This window comes from Trichosurus vulpecula, chromosome 1 (assembly GCF_011100635.1).
Source record: "Trichosurus vulpecula isolate mTriVul1 chromosome 1, mTriVul1.pri, whole genome shotgun sequence".
Lineage (NCBI taxonomy): Eukaryota > Metazoa > Chordata > Mammalia > Diprotodontia > Phalangeridae > Trichosurus > Trichosurus vulpecula.
In genome coordinates this window covers 518,454,314-518,463,968 of record NC_050573.1, presented here as the reverse complement: position 1 = coordinate 518,463,968, position 9,655 = coordinate 518,454,314, and the positions used below count along the sequence as shown (strand labels likewise).

The following is a 9,655-nucleotide window of genomic DNA, read 5'->3' as shown; positions in this document are numbered from 1 at the left end:
TTTGACGTAGTTATACCACTACTAGGTCTGTATTCCAAATATGAAAAGGACCCATATGTACAAAAATATTTATAGCAGCTCTTTTCTAGGGGTAAAAGATTAGAAATTGAGGGGTTGTCCATTAACTGAGGAATGGCTAAATAAGTTGTGGTATGTGATTATGATGGAATAGTATTGTACTATAAGAAATGATGAGCAGGATGCTCTCAGAAAAACCTGGAAAGACTTGCATGGGCTGATACAAAATAAAGTGTACTATGTACAAAGTAACAGTAATATTGTAAGATGATCAACTGTGAATGATTCAGCTATTCTCAGCAATACAACAATCTGATACAACTCTAAAGGACTTATGATGAAAAATGCTATCTATTCCCAGAGAAAGAATTGATGGTATCTGAATACAGATTGAAACATACTTGAGTTTTTTTACTTTATTTTTGTTGGGGGGTTTTGTCTGTTTTCTTTCTCAACGTGATTATTATGGATGTTTTGCATGACTACACATGTATGACCTATAATAAATTGCTGGCCTTCTCAATGAGGGGGGATGGGAAGGGAGGAGGAGGGAGAATTTGGAACTCAAAGTTTTAAAAACAAATGTTAAAAGTTGTCTTTACATGTAACTATGGAAAAATAAAATACTGAATTTAAAATTCTGTTAAAAAAAAAAAAAAGAAAAGAAAGTTCAGAGTCAAGCTTACCACTGCAGAAATGACATTTTCTTTATTAAACATAAGCCTGGTATCCAAGCAGACTGCTATGTTCAAAATCAGTTTCCTATAGATACTGACAATCTGTTTCAAGTTCAACAGGTCCTTTTAGATGTCTCTTTTTAGAAATTCAGGTAAAACTATATTATATAAATGCAATTTATCCATCTGGTATAAGAAGGCTACAAGAAGGTGGCTATAAATTCTGTTAGTATAGCACAGCATGGAGAAGGTGAATTGATTTCCCATTCACTGTACATGAAAGCTGATTTCCTTGGAAAAGAGACACGTCTGGATGCAACCTTGGTAAAAACAAAATTGAAATCACTTTTTTGGGTTATACAGTTGGAATAGTTATAAATAATTATTTTTCTCCCCTTCTATCTCTAAATGTGAGGCAGTGAATGAAAGACATAGATAAATAGACAGACAGATAGTGTTTACCAGGTACTAGACACTTTACTAATCATTGGGCATATAAATAGAAAAGAGAGACAGTCTTTGCTTTTAATAAGCTTACTTTCTTCTTAGGGAGACAGCACATAAGGAAGTGTGGCCATAGAAGAGTTTTGTGGACTTGGAAGTCACAGGGATTGTGACCAGAGCCACAGGGATATCAATTGATATGCCCTTCCCAGAAGCAATGTTACTGCTGATTTGGTTACTGTCACCAGAGCAGGATATAGAAAGTGGGTATGAGTGTGAGGAGAAGAGGTTGGGGCTAGGGGGAGAGTACCAGCATGCTGGAAATGAAAAGAGCATTAGAAGAGCAGAGGCCTGCCTGACCTAGGTGGGAAGGCAAGGTGGGCAGGGAGGTGAAGGAGAAACCATCATGATGGCCACGCAAAGAGAACCCCAAGCTCAGTTCAAATTTTTGTTAGTCGGTGACAAAAGTACTAGGGGAAAAAACACATTTGTCACTTGACTCATGAATACAAGAAGTATGAAACCACTTTTGATGTTTCATACTAAAAGAGGCCCTGTGAAATTCAACATACTCTATACAAAGAGACCAAGAGAAATTTGGCAGACTGAGAAACAGTTGTTACATCCAATCTCAGTGTGTCATTATAATGTTTGTTGTAACATTGTTACTTATAAGAATGTACCTAATTGTGAACATTGAAAATTGTCTTGACATATAATTGGGAAAAAAGTACTATTAAAAAAATGTACCTAACTGGCATGGAAATCTGGAAAGAGTATGTGAAAAATTTCCCTATACTGTTGTTGTATAGCAACAAAGTGGATGTTGAGGTCAGAAAAGTTAAGGTGAAAGCTATTGTCTTTCATGGAAAGAAGAATACCCAGTCTTGTGTCATTTTATCCAAACGTAAAGACAATGTGGAGAAACCTTTCCTTTGGCTGGCTAGAAAGTTTACTGGAGAAGCTAATTTGGAGTTCATTGCCACACCAGCTCTTCCAACTCCGGAGGTTGTCATAGACCCAACCCTGGCAACTCAGTATAAGCAGGACTTGCAGATTATCCAGACAACTGAATTCCCTGATGAAGATGATGACACAGCACAATGCCAGTCACGTAGTAGTAATGCAATAAATGTTTATTGATTGGCTAGTTGTAAGGGAATGAAGCTAGAGTCCAGAGTCAAAGGTCTGCTTTTATAGGGAACAGTTAGTCCTGTGATGTCACATTCACTCTGAAGCCCTCAGTAACCCAAAGATGAAGCACATGTTCTTCTCAGTTATGTAATAAAATGGAAACCATGAGTCACCTCTGATATAGGACGTGTCTAGTTAGCTGTTTTGGACCATTGAGTTTCAAATGTAAGACTGCTGCAGTCCCATCACAATACTAAGTAGTGAATAGTACTTGTTACTGTCATTCCCAATTCTTTTACATTTATATCATAATAAAGTTGTATTGCAAGTATCTTTCCTTTTTAAAGAGCATTGTATTTGGGATCAAGAAAATTGGATTCTAGTCCCAGCTCTGCCATTAACTAGTTGTGCCATGTTAGGTCTATCTCTGCATTCTTCATTTGTAAAATAGAGGGGGGATGCCTATAGATTAAATGATTTCTAAAGTCCTTTCTAGCTCTAAGATTCCATGATTCATAGGATCATAGATTTAGAGCTGGAAGGAAATTTAGAGCATCAACTCCAACCCATTCATTTTACAGATAAGGAAACTGAGGTTTAAGAGGTCAAATGATTTGTCCAAGGCCACACAACAGTGTGAAGCAGAGTTGAGATTCAATCCCAGGTCTTCTGATTCCAAACCCATGACTCTTTCCATGAGATAATGGTACTGCTATTATTTTGATGGGATTGTAACAGCTTTTTGCTAAGACTTTGGCCACAAAGACTCTAGGAGTGGTATTTCTTCCCAGAGTGGAAGGAGAGGATACTAAGTTGAGGTAGCTGGTGACAGTGACATCTGCAGGTCACTCCCTCAAACCAAAGCCTTCATGTGAAATGCCAGGGGGAGAACTGTAAACCAGCAGCTCCCAAACTTTTTTGGTTTCAGAATCCCTTTACACTCTAAAAATCGAGGACCCCCCTCCACCCTGCCAAAGAGCTTATGTGGTTTATGTGGTTTAGTATCTGTCAATATTTTCCATATTGGAAATTCAAAGTCTTATTACTATTATGAAAATAGTTTTGACATCCAGGATCCCCTGAAAAGGTCTTGAGGATCCCCAGGGGTTCTTGGACAATACTTGGAAAACGTTGCTCCAAATGGACAAGTGGAATATGTGACTGTTGCTGCTGCTGCTGCTGTTGTTGGTTCTGGTTGTTGTTTAATCTAAGACACCCATTCAGGTGGCTGCTGCTCCATATATTATCAGGAAAGACCCCGCCACCACCCTTTTCTCCTTTTTTGAGAGATCTTCCCAAAAAATCCCTCTGCAGGAGAAGGTCCTACCGTCTCTAAGTGTGAGGCAGCGAATGAAAGAGAGAGATAGACAGATGACAGACAGACTGTTCATCATGTGCTAGATACTTTACTAAGCATTGGAGATATAAATACAAAAGAAAGATAGTCTTTGCTTTTAATAAGCTTACCTTCTTCTTAGGGAGAAATTAGCTTCCTCTGGCTTCCTATCCCTCAAGTTAGCTTCCTCTCTTCCCAAGCTGAGAAGAAAAGCAACTACCAGGGTTTTGGGGGGTTTCGTTCATTCGTTCCTTCGTTCGTTCATTTGTTCGTTTGTTTGTTTGTTTTTGGCCAACCCAAACCTTGGAGCAGGGCTGCTAGCATTCAAAAGTAATAACATTAAGAACAAATGCCATCACAGATATATACGGTCATATCAACTGGTTCAAGAACTCTGGAACACTTTGTCATTGTTAAGTCACCTTTGTAAATAAGTGGACCTATACAAATGGCCTCAAATATTTAAGTGTCTACTAAGTGGCAGGCACTGTGCTGGGGATCAAGTGTACAGAAAAGACTCAGCATGGAAGAACTTGAATTTTGTGATGGGATAGGAAAAAAAATCTCTAATACCATTGCCTCTTAGAAATTATTATGGTACTTTGAACAGTACGGTGATATAATCTTCATTCAAAAATTCCATGACAGACACAATAACTCAAAAGAACTTTTGGTAATATTAAATTCTGACCATGTCAAGTTAAAAATAAAGAGTTTCTACTCAACAGAATAATTTCAAGATGATCTGGTCACATCATGTGCATAGTTGCAAGGTTTCTTAAATCTTATTTTTAAATAAAATTCTTTTATAAAAAAAGGAAATAAAATTTAGAAAAGTTATATACTTTGAAAGAAAAACTTTTTAAATGGACTAGTGATGGTTTTTTTAAAGAGGAAAAACCAAATCTGAGTTGCATATTGAAGTTTTGGGATGTAACACCTCAAATTTATAACAGCCTGAACTTTTGAGATCATGAAATCCCAATTGCGATGATCAAATCACACTTTATCCATTTCTACTGTCTTATTTCAACATGACATGCCAATTAACAGATCCCTATTACAGAAGATTCTGCTGAAGTGTGTTAAGATTCTGCATGCTGCTGTCAACCTACCCCCTTCACACTGGCTGCTGTCCCATGGGACAGCAAAAAAAAGCCTAGTTGTCAGTGCTCCATATGATAAGAACTTTTACCAACATCCACTTCACTGACTAAAGCCCACATTCCTTTAAGATGCTTTTAATGATGACATCTACAACATCATCAAAAGCAAACTGAACATTGTTGGTGTCAGTGACCCAGGTAAAGTGGGTCCAGATCTCCTTGATATCTTTTCTTTCATCTAGATCTTCAAATGGACAATGAATTGACAAAGCTTGCTGCCCTTCTCCTGATAGAAAGGTGATGGACTCAGGGTGTAGACTGAGATATGGGAGTTTTGGATGTGGCCAGCGCAGGCATCTGTTTTGCTTAACTATGTCTATTTCTTACAAATGTTTTGGTTTTCTTTCTTTTTCAAGAGAGAGAAGAGGGCATTATTTTAAAAAGGCATATTTTCATTAATTGATGAATATAAAAATTTAAGTTGCCACTGAATATATATGGCTACTTTTTAATATATTTTCAAACCTGTATACTCTGGATACAGAGAGTTAGTGGGCTTCCTTAGTCTCTCTTCAGAAAGGCCTTTTTTGTTCAGGAAGAGAATGATTGATGTGTCTGAAAGCCATCTGTTGTTACAAATGTTGTCAAACAGTTTCATACTTTGATGCATTCTATTCATCTCTTCATCTTCGGGTATGCTGAGGCCATAATCACTGTCATACCTTCAAAACACTCTTTTCGTTCAGCTTGCTGACCACCCCATATCAAACATCTTGAAGTACAGGTCTTTGAAGATGGAATGAGTCTCCACTACACCTCTGGTTTTTACTCTCATCTGGAAGACATCTTGTTGAGTTAGAATATGGCTGGTTTGGGGTAGTCCATCTTAGTCATTTAGGTGATAGAATGCTGCGTCATTGAGATAATATTCCCATGACCTAATGAAGCAGGCTTGCACCCTGGCATCTTGCTGTAACTGTTTAATTCCTCCTTCTAGTTCTGGAGTCATGACCCTCCCCCCACTTCAGCACCACTAGTTCAAATAGTCAAGACATCACCCATGATTGGTCCTTTCAAAATGAAGGATGATGAACAACAATAACAACCAGTTAAACCAAACAATTGTGGAGTATCATCAGCTCTAGAAACTTCTTTAGTTATCTTATAGCACTTACTCTATAGTGTCTGCAGTCTTTCTCTAACTAGCCATCTTCAGGAATGATTTTTGTCTCATTTTGTGATGATGCTTTTGCTGGATCTGCCAGCACTGAGCTGCAGCAACTTCACCTCTTTGACCATTTTCTTAGCCATTATTGGTCCAATGATTGGGGGGAGGGGGGCAGGGAAGGGAAATCATATCAAAGCCAGAAAAAACTGACTAAGACAGAAAAGTCTCCCACTCAATAGGTTATATAAGTAACGGAGCAAGGCCCTGCTCCTGCCCATCTCTCTCTCCTTTTTTTTCCTCTCTCTTTTTCCATCTTCATCTTTCCTCTTCCTCCTCCTTCTCCTTCTCTGTCTCTCTCTCTCTCCCTCTCTCTGTCTCTGTGTCTCTGTCTCTGTCTCTGTCTCTCTCTATCTCTCTCTCTGTCTCTGCCTCTCTCTGTCTCTGTGTCTCTGTCTCTGTCTCTGTCTCTGTCTCTGTCTCTCTCTCTGTCTCTCTTGCACTCTCTCTGTCCCTCTCTCAAACACACACACACACACACACACACACACACACACACCACTTGAGATTCTACGAGCTTTCCCTTAGTAAGTGGGAAGAAAACTTCTTTCCTCTCACCCCAGCAGCCATGGCAGCTACAAACACATAACAGCAAAGAACATGTATTTGCCTAGGTTAGTCACAAACTAGAGCTAAAATCCCTGGATGCTGCTTCTGTGTTGTGCTTCCTTCCCTGAGCCCATATCACAAAAATTGAGATTGGAATATGGCCACTTACAGTCCAGGTATTAACCCTGTAAGTTTGAGTGGCCAAGGGTTCTTCAGCTGCCCAATCAGAGGTGTTTTCTGAAACCACAACACTTTCCTCTGGGTGAGGTCCTATCCCATCCTATCCTATTCAAGTCCTACACATATTAGCTGTGTGACTATGGGTAAGTCACTTAACCTTTCAGCATCTCCAGTCAATTCTTTAAGCCTATAGTTTACAGATTTGTTACAATCCACATGCCAATAAAACCACGATTCCGTGTTTGGTTTTGTTTTTTAACATCCTGGAAAAACTTGTGTTCCATTACGATAGCCTCCAAGAGGCCATGGTTACCTTCACAGAGTGATGAAGCACTGGATTTGGGCTTCAATTTAAAAAAATCCCATGTCGAATAGTGATGTCTGTGTCACCAATTACATTAATATGTTCGATGGTGGAAAGCTCATAGCAGTGGATCGACCAAACGCAACTTTAGGGTTCATGGAACTGAGAATAAACCATGACATGACTGCAACTTAAAACAAACTCATATTCTTTGCATTGCTGCCAGTGACCTCTAGTGGCTAACATGGATGTTGATAACAAGGACTAATTTCACCTGTATTTTTCCTTCTGATTTCAATTCAATTTAAGCCCCTACCAAGCAAAGGTACAGTGATGGGGTCTAGCAATTCAAAAATCAGGCAGTATGGCATATTAGACAGTGAGCTAACCTTTGGGCAAAGAAGATCTAGGTTCAAGTCCTAACTCTGATATATATAGGAGCTGTGTGACTCTGAGCAAGTTATTTTACCCCCAACAAAGGGTTAAATTGAATTGAAAACAAGCAACTTTCTAAGGCTTGAAGGTACAAAACAGATACCAGATATATATTGAAAGAGGGAATTTACTATACTAGTGCTTCTCAAAAATTGTTGTGGTTTGGTTTTTTTTGGTTTTGTTATTATTTTTCACCCATGGCACTGTATTGAGAGTCACTTGTGCAAGTTTATATAATTCCCAGCATAGCTAGTTCTAACTCAGCACATACTCTTTGAGAACCATTGACCTGTCCTATATCAATGAAATCATAGTTTAAAAGAAAGTCATCAGTTGGGTCCTGGCAATGCAAAGAACGAAAAAAAAATCAAGATGTTGACAAGCTCATAGGAGCTTGTAGGGCATTCACAGGAAGTGTAATACAAAGTAGAATAAGAGAAGTGCAAAGGGCAGTCTACAGACAAGCAGTAATTTAGCACTTACCTATGTCTGGCACTCTGCTAAACACTAGAAAGATCCAATTTAGTTCAGCAAGAATTTGTTAAGCTCCTACTATGTGCAAGACATCATAATGAAACTGGCAATACAAAGAGGAAAATAATAGTCTCTGACCTCAAGGTCCTCACATTCTAATTGGGGGATACAAGGTTCTCAATATTAAAGTTCTCAAGGAAAGATATACATAGCAGAGAAACTATCATTATAGTCATCAAGGAAGGTTTCACAGAGGGATTGATAGCTGTCCTGAACTTGGAAAGGAGAAAATAAGGGATAAGGAAAAGTGCATTCCAGGAGGGAGGGACAGCATTTGCAAATTCACAAAGGCCAGAGATGTTTGGTTGAAACATAACATATGTAAAGAGGGTTAATGAGAAACAAAGATGGAAAGATAAAGGTCTTGAATGACAGGTTTAAGAGCTTATACTCTTCTGTAATATCTTAGAGGGAAGCACTGGAGCCTATCCAAAGGAACCAATAATGTCCTTTCATTAACATTGTTGAGTACATTTCTTTTGTTAAATGTTATATGTCATACAAGCATCTCATTTCATCCCAATCCCAAACCTGAACCACTGAACGGGCCTGCATTGGGCCCAGCCATAAATAGATAGCTTAGGGGGAGGGGCAGATGAGTTTTGAGGTAGAAACATTAAGTGAAAATCCAATGGTATGTCTATGTGGTGGTAAGGAATTGACAGTGTCAGACAAGCTCAGGAGACAGAAAGGAGACAGAAAAAGACAAGATGTAGAGAATTGGGAGTTATCTACATAGAGATAATAATTGAACCCATGAAAATGGATGAGATAGTTAAAGAGAAAAATGAGGACCAATGACATAGTCTTGGGGCAAACTCAAATTTGGAGGACAAACAATGAAGGCTGATCAGCACAGAAAACTATGTAGGAAGAGTCAGGTAGAAGATTCAGAATAGTGAGAAGGAAGAGGAAGAGGAGGAGAAAGAGGAGAATGATTGTTAGCATTTATATGGCACTTTAAGGTTCTCAAAGCACTACACATATATTAATTCATGTGATTCTCACAAAAACCCTGTGAGGTAGAGGCTATTATGATCCCCATTTTACAGATGAGGACACTGAGGCTGAAAAGGATTAAGTGATGTGTGCAGGTCCCATAGCTAATAAGCATCTGAGGTAGGAGAAAGCAATGTCAAGAAAACCAAGGGAGGAGGGAGTAAGTGGTTGAAGTAAAAAGGACCAGGAGTGTTAAATACTGTAGAAAGGTCAAGAAAGATGAGGATTGAGGAGAGAACATTGAATTTACTAATTAAGTGATCATTGGTAACCACAGAGAGAAATTTCAGTTGAGTGATAAAGTTAGAAACCCAGAGTACAAGGTGTTAGAAATTGAGTGGAAGGAGAGAATGGAAGTGAAGAGTGTAGACAACTCTTTCTAGAAATTTGGCTGTGAATGGGAGGACAGCTAGTCAGGCCAAACTTATTTGGCCTACCATCCCCTTTAAAAGAAAATTACTCAGAGCCCCCCTGGAAATCTACTTTTTTAACCCTTTGATAGTTTTTTTTTTAATTTGCATCATTTCAAAAAATATATACATTTTTTGAGATCATGCATCTTTAATTTAATAATTTATTGTAAATTTGTGGGGTTTTTCCTGCATTGACATTTTGATGATGCAATATTGCGTCATATAACCACAAAGCATCGTATTGTAAACAAGTCATTACACGCACGTATTCCTGTTGATGCATGCTGGACTTCCTGACAAT

The 9,655-nt window shown here is 38.5% G+C and overlaps 1 pseudogene; it reads right to left on the bottom strand.

Moving 5' to 3' along the window:
• Positions 1 to 4,822: 4,822 nt before the first annotated feature.
• On the bottom strand, positions 4,823 to 6,026 carry LOC118841078 (annotated as a pseudogene).
• Between the last annotated feature and the right edge of the window lie 3,629 nt (positions 6,027 to 9,655).